Consider the following 12,933-nt stretch of genomic DNA (forward strand, 5'->3'; position numbering starts at 1 on the left):
TTCCCTTTTATTTTGACATTTCATATAAAATATTTCCTAAATGCAGTTTAGAGCTGTTCTGCAAACACTGTTTGAATATGACAAGCTCAAGGGGGATGAGGAGGGATGGCTTTTTAATGAAGAGGACAAGCTCAAAAAAAAAAAAGTGGGCATTACTCTGTCGCTTTGAAGTTAATGTGAGAGACTCAATTAAATAGAAAAAAGGAGTAATTTTCCTCTGCACTTCGCTCTGCTCATCCTCAACCTTTCTGCCTCTGCTCGTTGTCGACGTTTTCTTTTCACAGCATATTATAGGTTGTGACACGTGGTCGGCAGTGGCGGCGGCGGCGTGTAAATGCACACGGTCAAGGACCATTGCTTCACCAGTGAGTGGGAGTTGTACATTCAGAAAGGGAAAATGACTTCTTGCTTCAGTGAAATAAGTCACTTTCTTTCTCTCCCTCCCTCCCTTCCTCCCTCCCCCGTCTACGTATGAGGATATACACATTTCTCGATTGGAAAAAAAAAAGAAAAAGCGTTTTGTCAGAACATTGTTTTAGTCATTTCACGAAAAAGAAAACATGATTTATATGAAAGAAAATGTAGCTGCATTTGCATGAGACGGGACAAACACCACTGCTGCTGCACTGAAGCACAAGATATTCTACATGTTGTTTAGCAGAGAGCTGACGGTGGAGATTTTACCAGGAGATATTTTGATTTGAACTGGTTGATTCAACAGATTCCAACAGAACCAGGACAAATACAATATAATCAACATTCAGCACTGATTTAAATGTATAATATACAAACACTTAGCACAAAATTGAATTTGCAAGTGTTTAGGGCAATAATTATTCAATTATTTAGTTATTTAATGAGAATATTTTCTGGTTTCTTTGCTCCATTTAATGAAAGAAATCCTTGTTGTACTATTTCCTACATAATTCAAATATTTCAAAGCTTCACAGCCAGTTTTATTAAAGAACAACCAAGTTTCCTGATCAGTGAAGGTCAGTTTAAATAAAAGTGCTTGTTTTTTGATATGGAACGACATAAACCTTGCGATAAAAACATTTATGATGCAAAAATAAATGTATTAATATCAAAAACAGAGAAAAAAAGGTCTAAAATTTAATAAATAGTAATGTAAACAACTGTAATTTAAAACACCATACAACAACAACCCAACATAGGGAATTTAGTATTCCCTGTATAATAATTTCTTATTATTACTACGATAAATTTTGCTGTTGATATTCTATAACCTCGCTGGCAGCTGAGCCTCAGCTTTAGTGTTTAAAGGAAGAGGAGGTCAGGGGTCGAGTTTTCATTATAACATGACATTAAGTGGTGGACCTTATGTGATCGATTGGGGGGGCCGCATGTGGCCCACAGGCCACCAGTTTGACACCTCGGTTCAAACGCTAGCTGCACTGTTAATAAGGTAAATTGTTAGTTATGAAAAGGGTGATACTTGGTTCGGTGTATTAGTGGTGGGTGTTTGAATATGAACAAATTACGCGTTATTATAAATTAGTTTGACTTGATTTATGGATAAAGTGACAGCCTGACCAAGGGTTAAAAATATCGATTTGGTGATATATCGTAGTCGTTCCTCGTCCAATACAGTGTCATGAGGTGCTTACTGTGATTCCCACCCCTAATCAGTATGTAGACGAGCAGGGGCGGAACCAAACCCTCGCCCTTCCAGCTGAATAGAAGTGACTGGAATTGCATTGTCTATACATCATATCTGTATTTTCAAATGAAACCTTAAAGCTGGGATTTATAGACGTATAAAGTTCCAACATAAAACAGATTTATTAAGTCAGAAAATATTCACTTGGTTAAAAACTCGTGCCTCTGCAGGCACTCGCGACATCAAAGGCAGCAGCAGCACAATGAACAGAAGTGTGGATTGTAACAGAAGAACAATAAGACATCTGCTTCGCTCCACTGTCGTTTCCACCGCTCTGCATCGCCGAGTCCGAGAAGGGCACGCAGGACTGTTTTTATCTGATAACGTTTACGACTGCCGATGCTTTATATTGTTCACTCAAATGTGACAACATTACTGCCAAAGTATAATCACGCACAAGGAGATACATAAATGTCCCGGAATTTATCATGCTCGCGTCCGTGTGTAGTGAATTATATACATTTATTTTCTGATCTGAGGTGGTCATCCATCAGAGAGGACACATAATCAAACCTTTACTCTCCAGAACGTGCTCTCCTCTCTTGTCTAGTCTACCGTGTTTGCAGTGGCGTTATAAATTCTCCTGACAACTCTGATAACACCAGACGGCAGACACCAAAAAAAAAAACCCCTTCCATTTGCATCAGAATGCAAATGTACGCGCACACAAACACAACTTCAGTGTCACCTACAGCTGGAACCTTTGCACATTTATACGTATATCCTCGGCGGGCTGTGGTGTGGCTGCCGCGTGACCTTGCATCGTGCTGGTGAAGGTCGCCGCTTTCTGAGCGGGGTGTCTTGCGGGCGCAATGACAATTTGCAGGTTCAATGAAAATTTCATGACCAATTAGGTTTCCTCGGACTGGCCGCCGCTCGGAAACGTCCTTGCTGAGGATTCTGCCTCGGTTACAACATTGATTCCCCTTCACTCAGACAATTAGAGCTGCACTTAATGTTCATTAACTTGTTTTTCAGCAATTAATATGACTGGGTGCTGCTGTGACATAAAGTTCTTTTAAAGAAACAAGAGTGTCTGTGACACAAGTGTTTTTAACTAAAAAACTAAACTAACCAAAACAAATAATTATTCTCTTAATCCATCAAATTCTGGATTATTTTCCTCATAAATTGATTCATTGACTGGTCCATGAAGACTAATTTTGTCCACAAACCAGAACCCGTTTTTATTATTAAAGAGAAAACATATCTAAAATACTTGATTGATTGTTGCAGCCCCTAAACTCAAGTGATACAAAGGCCACACAGGCTCCTCAACAGTGCACGTACACAACTGTGCAGATGGAATCGTGAATAATTGAAAGCTGGTGTATAAAAAATAGGCTCAAATAAAAGGCTGTGTGCAGTTTTTATGATTTTGGGTTGTGTGACAGGAAATGTAAAACAAACACGGCAGTTTCTTTGTCAGTGTTTCATCCTGTTGTCATAGTAGAGAAGTCATTGATTAAAAACAAATAATTGACATTTAAAAATGTGTTCAAAATGTACAGCCTGGAAGTGCATCAGGTTTGCATATAATACAACGTTTTTTGGCCTTTGAACAGTAAACTGTCCAGCACATTTTGGTTTTTATAAAGATTCCCCTGCACTTGAACAACTTCTCTTTACATATACAGTAGGTCTGTGCTCATTTTAAACTTTGGATGTGAAACTAGATCAGAGGGCTCAAAATTGACCGTCCCTGTCCTCCTAGATATTAAAAGGAGTAATATAACTTCATCATCTGCATATATTCGTTTTCTAGTTATTACACCAAACCCATCGTGTATCGATCATTGATTATATACATCCAGGGCTCTCTCAAACGAAGAGGAGGAGGAGGAGGAGGAGGAGGATGAGAGAGCAACTGATCTTATTGGGAATAAATCTGCCTGCTGTAAAAAGTCTGTGGCTGACTTTGCTCGACCTGTTTTACACCACGGTCGTTTAACGTTGGTGATAATGGTGTTACTTTGTCAGGTGGTGGGAGAACCACTGACATACGGGGCATTTGTTTTTATTTGTTGTCGTGCACTGGAAACCGTTACTAACTGTTTCTTCTGACATATTTAACTGTTGAATGAGAAACTGTAATGAAGAAAACCAAACAAATTGATGCTTTGCGATGCTATGTTGGCCTATTCTGCAAAACATGTCACTGGAGCACATATATAGATTTTCTCTTGTGGCCCCGCAGTTCAAACAGTCGACCCCAATCTTGTGGAAATAGTTGTAGTCTATTTATGTTTACGGTTTTTCCTGTAATCGATTTTTATTTGTGGAAGTCGGAGAGAGAGTCAGAAAAAACCTGGTCTTCCTTCACAAAAGGTCACCCAATGCCTCAAAAAACAATCAATGACAAGCATTCTTATTTTTTTATTGTGTGTGTGTGTGTGTGAAAAAAACAAGCTTTTTTTGTTTTATACTCCAGACGTTTTGTTTTACCTCGTGTGTTAAATGTTACACCATCCACTGCTCCCACACAGCGGACGCTGCTTTTCTGATTTGAGAATTCGCCACAGTGAACACCTAAAGGCTGCGTCTGTTTTATTCAGCAGCAGCATCAGCAGCATCAGCAGCAGCAGCAGCAGCAGGTCACGCCGAGGTCTTGTTTTGGCACAAACCTGAAGGCTGTAGTGAGAAAATGGGGACACCAGCGCACAGAACCCCACTCTGTCACCGCGCTGTCGGCTGTTGTGATGATGCATTCGGCTTTTTTTTTTCTTTTTTTTTGGCTTCCTCACACCCTATTATTTCCTGCAATATAAGGTCAACTATAATTATTTGGAGCAACATAATCTCCGTCCAGTGCAGTGCCTCACCCCATCTGTGCTTTGGTTATTGAAAATTCCGTTTAATGTAATTCAAATGACTCCTCATGCATTTTAAAAGTGACCATTCATGTCCTCATGAAAGGGACTTTTGATTCCACTCAAATAATTAAATTATACCCGATATAATGTCCGTGCTTATGGTGATTATAAAGATGATGAAGCTTTTTGAATGAATGAAATATTAAAAAAGGGATAATTTTTTATTCACATGTAGTAAAAATGTAGGTAAAAATGATGGTTTTTAGGTTGTAACAGACTCTTTATTGTATTTTAGGGCCGCTACGATTAGTCGATTGCCCATTATTTCACATTTTTTTAATCAGTTTGAGTGTTTTTTGTTATTTTCCAGTGTCTCGTGTGACTATTTTCATTTTTTTGCTGTGTTTATTTACAGTAAGTTACAGTTTTAGCTACAACTCTTACTCAATTAAATATCATTAACCAATTACTTCATTAATCGTCAGCTGTTATTAATTGGTTTGAGTGTTTTCACTGTTTAAAACTCTCATTAGAGTTTTCAGCTTCTTAAACGTGAATAATTCTCCTGGTTTCTTTGCTCCATATAACAAAGACATCATTAAAATATATGAATAATCTTGGTTTGTGGACAAAAGGAGACATTCACCAAGAAATTAAACGAGATATTTTAATTGATTGTGAAAACAATGATGAGACGCAGCCCTGTGGTGATGTTGGACCACTTTATTGATCCAGTTCCTTCTTTTTTTTAATGCATTCAGTCAGTTTAAATAAATAAACGTATGTCAATCATGCAGATGCACTTGCATCAGGTGTTTCCAGGATTAAATCCTTTCTCTCCGTCCTGCCGTCTCTCATTTGCCGAGTCTGGTCACACTTTTGTCTCTGAAGTGGCGCTTTGAGTGCGACTGCTGTGTCTCGATTGGCTTTTACTATCCATTAAAGCACATCAGCCATGACACATGTTAATAAGGAGGAATATCTGGGCTTATAGGCGGACCACCACAGGTCCAGAGCTGTCACGCTCTTGAGTGTGACGGTGGATTCAGTAAAGTGGAGCCACTTTTAGCTCGCGGGTGCTCCTCGTGCTGATGAATGATCCCATTAAAGTCAGGTGACACGTTATATGCAGAGTGACTGCATTAATGCACCGATGTGAGAGGATTCCTGTAAGTTAATGGTGATACAGGAAGCCACTGGTCAACAACAGCATTGAGGAGAAAGAATAGAAATAATGAAAAACTACCACTTAACTGACGTCATGTAAAAGTTCGGAGGCGACGCCCGTAACCAGGCTCCTGTTGGACGACACCAGCTGTCAATCACACTCATGTGGGCCTCATGTGGGCCTTTGTCATCTAGTTTCCATCTAGTGACATTGTTTACAAAAACTGAAAAAGACCCCAAACTAGCGATCGAGACGTGGAGAACGAAAGTAAATAGGTATACAATAAATACATCAACCAATAATAATCGTTAATCATTGTAATAATAAATAAAACCTAGTTACAACCAAGCACTAGCTCCCCAGGGAGAGTGAAGAAGCTAATTTTCCAGTCAAATTGTGTTCTTTTTGCAGATGGCAGAGTCGCCCCCTGGTGCCTATTCAGTATGTTTATATATACACATATATTATATGTACTTCTGCACCATGAGTTCTATGATGTCAACCAACAAGATCGGACTCTTGAGCTACAGTCAGAGTTTTGTGGTCTTCTTCAAAGAACGTGCTCAGACTGCAAAATCTCACTTTTCTTTTTTTCTTTGGACAAAGTCTGGACGGCAAGAATCAGATTTTCTCTGGTCTGATTCATTCAAACATTTGGAGATGGTTTGAAATGCAGTTTAAATCAGATTTCTACAGATTCTGCATCTCGATCTCTATGCTCCGGCTGCTCAGATCAGATCATCACTCTCATTCTTCTATTGCATCATAATTGTGCATCTCCCTTGCATCCATGTTTGAAAGCTGCGGCACAAATGTGATTGTGCCTACTGTACATCTGTTACCAGAGCAACCCCTGCAGAGAGGTTGGTCCTATCTGGATACATAAATCAAATTTGTTCGTTTCAAATCAGCAGTGCAGAAAGTCTCCCTGAAAATATCTGATTTGAGACAGAAATCTGATTTGCCCTCAGTCTGAACGTAGAGACGAGATGAGACGGGGCTTAAGAGATGCAACTCGTGTGTTTCTTGAAAAGACTCCCCTGAAATGATGTTTAAATCTGACCTACTTATGTCAAATATCTGCATTCAAAGCATGAAATAATCATTCTGGTTATACTTCCTGTTCCTCAGGATCCCCCTACAAAGTGCCTCGATCCTCATGTGTATGGGTTTTGGTGTATTAAAACTTCAGCAGCTGACTGCCAGCTTCTGTTGTCCAAGCGTTTGTTGAACAGGAGCTTTAATCTCACAGCAACACAAACACGTTCAGGCCCCGAGATTAGTGAGAGATTATACGGAAGCTGTATCTTCTGTCGTGTTTGAAATCGTAGACCACCAGTTTTGTCAGTGAGGCACAACGAACCTTAGACCACACCACTATATGTTGAAGCGTAACGGGTGCAACGCGGGCTCAGATGAATTGCTGTTCACTTAAGTCAGGGGTTCAGGGGCCACATACAGCACAATGTGATCTCAAGTGGGCCGGACCAGTAAAATAATAGCATAATAACCTATGACCAACAAGAACTTCATTTTTACAAAACATGACATTTCTTGAGAAATATAAGTGCAATTTCAACAATATCATGCCTAAATTTACTATTTACACATCACACTGGAAGTGAAAAATATTGCATTTGACATTACGTTTAGATTGTAATCGTAGTGTGAAATTTTAACAAATTCATCCTGTGGGCCGGATTGGACCCTCTGGCGGGCCGGTTCTGGCCCCCGGGCCGTATGTTTGACACCCCTGACTTAAGATATTGGTCATTTATGTGCAAGACAGCCAGAAACAAAAATTAACACTTTGGTGGTTTAGGAACATTTTACTGTACATCCAGACTCTGTCCGTCTCCTCTCTTCTGTTCCTTTGCTGCTTCCCCTCTGCCTTTTCCCCCTTTTTGTCTGTCATTTTCTTTTCTCTCCCTTTTACTCCTCTCTTTTCTCTTGTTTCCCTTTTGAAGTGCTAAATAAAACGAGAGGGCTGCACTCCCTGTTAAGCTCACAGGGAGATCCAGGCTCAAACTGCATGGCACAGTGCAGCACAGCAGAGTCTTGTCCTCAGTACCACGGCGGGAGGATGGGGGAAGTATAAAGAAGAGTACGCTGTCGATGACAGCAGCTGCACAGATGTGTGATCCTTCAAACGCCGGGCTACACTCGGCTACAGCGCGGCTGATGAATATTGTGACTCACGGCCCTCTCTGCCGTCTTCGCTCTCGCGCCTGACACCGTCCGTTTCTTGACAGAGCGTGTATGAGACTCTCAGGGTGTTATTATGAAGATCAAAATGTCAGGGCTTTATTGGCTGTAATTATTGAGTTAAAGCCTTTAATTACTCCAGTGTATCAGTGTAGAGCAGAGAAGAAGAATCCCTTGTCCTTCTGTTAGAGGTCGGACATTATGTTTTTTTTTTCTTCGTATGGCTGATACTGATCTTTAGAACTGAAAGAATATGAAAAACTTACATTTTTTTCCTGTTTGATCTGATAAAATATAACAGTTTAATACCAACAAGCGTTCCTCAGTATCTACAGGTGGATGTCTCTGCTTACAAATTATTCAAAAACACTTTAAAGGGTCACCAGCATCATTACGTTGGTCTATGCTGGTCTATCAGCATCGTTTTGCTGGTCTATGCTGGTCTATTATGGTCTATGCTGGTCTGTGTTGGTCCATGTTGGTCTATTATGGTCTATGCTGGTCCATGTTGGTCTGTTATGGTCTATGCTGGTCCATGCTGGACCACCAGCATCCTTATGCTGGTCTATGCTGATTCATGCTGGTCTATGCTGGCCTATGCTGGTCTATGCTGGCCTATGCCCCTATGTCTATGCTGGCCTATGCCTATGATGGCCTATGCTGCTATGTATGCTGGTCTATGCTGGCCTATGCTGGTCTATGATGGCCTATGCTGGTCTATGATGGCCTATGCTGGTCTATGCTGGTCCATGCTGGTCCACCAGCATCATTATGTTGGTCTATGCTGGTCTATCATGGTCTATGCTGGTCCATGTTGGTCTATTATGGTCTATGCTGGTCCATCAGCATCGTTATGCTGGTCTATTATGGGTCTATGTTGGTCCATGTTGGTCCATGTTGGTCCATGTTGGTCCATGCTGATCCATGTTGGTCTATTATGGTCTATGCTGGTCCATGTTGGTCTATTATGGTCTATGCTGGTCCATGCTGGACCATGCCAGCATCCTTATGCTGGTCTATGCTGATCCTATGCTGGTCTATCTATGCTGGCCTATATGCTATGCTGGCTATGCTGGTCTATGCTGTATGGCCTATGCTGGTCTATGATGGCCTATGCTGGTCTGGTCTGGCCTATGCTGGTCTATGCTGGTCTATGATGGCCTATGCTGGTCTATGCTGGTCCATGCTGGTCCACCAGCATCATTATGCTGGTCTATGCTGGTCTACTAGCATGACCAGCATAATACCAACACCAAGTATAAAACCTGGTCTATGCTGTTTTTTTCAGCAGGGTGTAACTCCCTGTATTTATTGCTAAATGTTTTAACATAAAATGAAGAAAATCAATTGAATTTATTATCTGAGACACTAGTTTATCCACTATAATTATTAGGGGTGGGTCCTTGTCCTTTCTACCAGGTAAAGGTACTGTTTTCAGTAAAAACGCAGTCCTGACCCAGGGCTTTACCGCTCCAAAACGTACCGTACTGTACCAGTACACTAAGTGGTGGTCTTTAATGTAAAGTACAAGCTCTACAATTCACACTCTGTCAGACGCCTCGTCATGTGAACAAATGCCTTCTTCTTCTCCTCCTCCGTGGTGACAGTGATGGATTGGACACCGATGACAACTTGACATTTCATGCTTTTTTTCCATGAATCAAAAATGATATAGATTTTGTGTCGACATAGCAAATGCATCACATTTGGGGTTTTTTCTGCTTATAAATAAATACCTACAGTGGTGTTTTTGAAGCATGCTTGCTTCATTCTTTATCACTTTCATGTCATGGCTGTTTAGTTTCTTTGATTACCTGAATGAGGTGAACAAGTCTTAAAGTTGTATCCGTGCTGTTAAAATTGCTTTTTTCTTCATAAAGCTCCTCATACGCTCTTACTTAAAATGATTGTTGACAGTTTGAGAGCTCACTTCTGATGCATTCATACATTTTTTAAAGATCTGATTAATTATGTATGATTTCTGTCAACCTTTTGATGTCTCATTGTTCTTCAACGTTCTTAAGATTTAATATTTGTTATCATTTTAAGGGGAACTTTTTTTCCTCCCTCTTATCAGCACAGAAACAGTTCTTTGGTTGTGGGATCATATATTACATCTTCTATACCTATACATAAACTGAATCACAGACTTGAGATGTTTTCTTTTTATTGGAAGGTTGTGGGTTCAATTCCTCACTCAGTGAGTCTACATGCTACATGTGTGGCTTACTAAATGCTAAAGCTAGCCAAACTATCACCACTGCTTTGACAACAAGAAGAAAAAGCCCAGTTAAAGAACCCAAGTGCTAAAGTTAGCCAAATCATCACCTGTGAGGTAAGCTAACATGTGATTGATATGCACTAGCACCTGTTTTGTTAATGAAACACAAAGGTTCAGCTAAAGAACAGAGTTCAGGTGAAGTTAGCCAGATTATGAGGTACACTAGCATGAGTAACATCAGAATTAGCTTAACTGTCCATGTGTGAGTTCAATCAAGCAATGAAGTGACCCCTGACCTGTTAACAAAATGCTACAGTTAGCTAACTATCAAGCTAGCTCGATTATGTACGTGACCCAAATCTTGCTTTAATTGTTAATGAAAGACAAAAGACAAAAAATTGGGCTTAAGTCCTAACCCCAACGTTGCTCCTGACTACTGTGCTGGCAGTGCACTGCGTGTGTGTGTGTGTGTGTGGTATGAAAGTGTGTGTGAAACTGTCGTGTAAAGCAGCTTTGAGTGCTCATTAAGATTTAAAAACTTATAAATTTACCATTTACATCAGTTTTTCGTGGCCTAATGTTTATGTTATTTCAAAAATAAGTGTGTATCCAATTTGGTGGTTATCCACCAAATATAAATAAATTGTAGTCTGTGCTAAAGTTTTATATTGAGTGCGCAGTGAGAGCAAAATTACCATCTCCAGTGCCACATCACTCACCTTATAAAAGATATGACATACTCTGAGTTGTCATCCGTCAAGTTTAAGGTCTAGTATTTGTATATTTATTTATATACAGTATATGTGATATGGAGTTTCATATCCATAAATAATATGGGGCAGTTGTGGTTTAAAGAACATTACATTTTGTGTTTGTTTCTGAGCCTCTATTCTGATTGGCTGACACTTTTGAGTTCTTCATGTTCAGGCCAATCTATTATGTGAAAATTAATCATTTATCACTGAGATTCATCCAATAGAACACTCCAGTATTTTGTAATTGTACTGCCAATTTTCTTATAGCACGTAACCTGCACCAAACTCCATGAAGAAAATCAACATTTTTATCACAAAGGGACACAGGAGCTGCTGGTCTCCTGCTGCCTCGTTTGGGAAGTTTGTGTCAAATCAAAGTCTAGTATGTTTTAAGTGGTGGAGGCAACAGTGGATCAACAACTCCCAAAATCGCTGAGTTTCTCTATTAACTTTGATGCAGGGAGTGAGTGGTTCACAAGGTGACACAAGCTGTCTAATGGCAAGATGTGTCCTTGAGCTATCATGTACTTCAGCTGGTGCAGATTTATATGAGGTCAACCTTTTGTTAGTTGGCTGAAATCTTTTTTTTTTTTGTCTCTTGTGTCCCTGTTGGCAGCCATGGTTTCAGCGAGAGGATGTGTCTTTGTCTGGTTTTTGGCAACGGTGGCCTGCTGGCGACGCACTCTGCAAAGTCAACGCTGACAATGTGTCAACACCTGATAAAACCACATGTCAACTTCACTTCACAGGTTGAAACGAAATCCAAAGACAAAATGACAAACAGTGAAGCTGTTGCATGAACTCTGCACTGGTTCCAGTGGTTGTTAGTCCAGAAGTAAACAACAACCGCATGCTGTAAGCTTACTGCTCCAAAAATCACACTCCATTTTTTTTCGTGTTAATTATTTGCAATTAATTAGTTTTGAGTGGTTTTTGAAAGTTGTACAACTTCTACTCTTCATGGGGCCGTGTTTCTCCTTATTTTTGGTTCCTGAGAGCAGGATAAGAGCAACATGTTGACATTGGACAGGTTATTAAAGCTCAGTGCCACTCAGCATAAAAAGACTTAACAGGCACAACCTGAAGGGAGAAATACAGAGCTATTTCTACTCACGATGATGTGCAGGTCAGTTCTCATAAGCACAGTCAGGTGTATGTGTTTACCAGTGTGCTACAACAGTTACACATCACTCTATTTTAAATTTAAACTGAAGACTCTACTTGGCAGAATCCTGCAGAAAATGAGATTTAAATGACTGACAAGTGATGGGCTCTTCTAGCAAGAAATGCTATTTGAGTATGCCATGGTATTGTTTGTGGAACATTCCAAGCTCCGACACATGCTGGTGAAAGTAATGCAGGGCTCCCATTGTGTTGAGCTAACGAGGTGCATTCAAAGACCCTCAACTAAAATGATGATGACATTTCACAGAATTTCAAAGTAAAAGTGTTTAATTTGACATTGACATTGTGTCGTTCACAATAAAAACACATTTGTGATGCAAAATAAATCTATGGAGAACAACATGAATCAATAGAATCAAAAATACTGGAATTAAAACCCTGAACAAGCTTGTATATATAATTTAATGTTGAATGTAATACATTTACCTCACTGTGCCACATGAAATTAGGGAGTTTAAGAACACAGCATGTTGAATTTAGAGGAGCAGCTTCAAGATGCATTCAAGAAACTTCTTAAATCTCATATGAAGTCCGCTCACTAAATTCTCACCACTGCTGCCACTTTGTGATAATATTGCCACAAATTACTCAGTCACCGAAGAAGAAATATTTGTTTTTATGAACACTATCATTGGCAAAACATCTGTTTTGTATCTCGTTTATAGTAACTGATCGACTTATCCTCATCAAGCGAATAATCAAAAACTCATGGCTCATCCCTAGGATCGACCTCTCTGTGTGTGTGTGTGTGTGTGTGTTATCTCTCGCAGCAGACGGCTCCTCTCCGTCTTCTCAGAAGACAAACTGAGATGATTGTGAAGCAGTTATTGTTTGCTTCACTGAACACTTTAATGAAGACTGACAGTACACAGAGGAGAACGAGGGGAGATTATCCCGGGAAGTGA

At 40.0% G+C, this 12,933-nt stretch overlaps 1 protein-coding gene across 4 annotated transcripts in view; it reads left to right on the forward strand.

Annotated features, from left to right (window-relative positions):
• LOC122781617 (protocadherin-15-like) overlaps positions 1–12,933 on the forward strand; it is a 266,246-nt gene that overhangs the window by 16,215 nt on the left and 237,098 nt on the right. The gene's annotated exons all lie outside the window — the stretch shown is intronic.

The sequence above is a fragment of the Solea senegalensis genome, linkage group LG15, assembly GCF_019176455.1.
Source record: "Solea senegalensis isolate Sse05_10M linkage group LG15, IFAPA_SoseM_1, whole genome shotgun sequence".
NCBI classification, from domain to species: domain Eukaryota; kingdom Metazoa; phylum Chordata; class Actinopteri; order Pleuronectiformes; family Soleidae; genus Solea; species Solea senegalensis.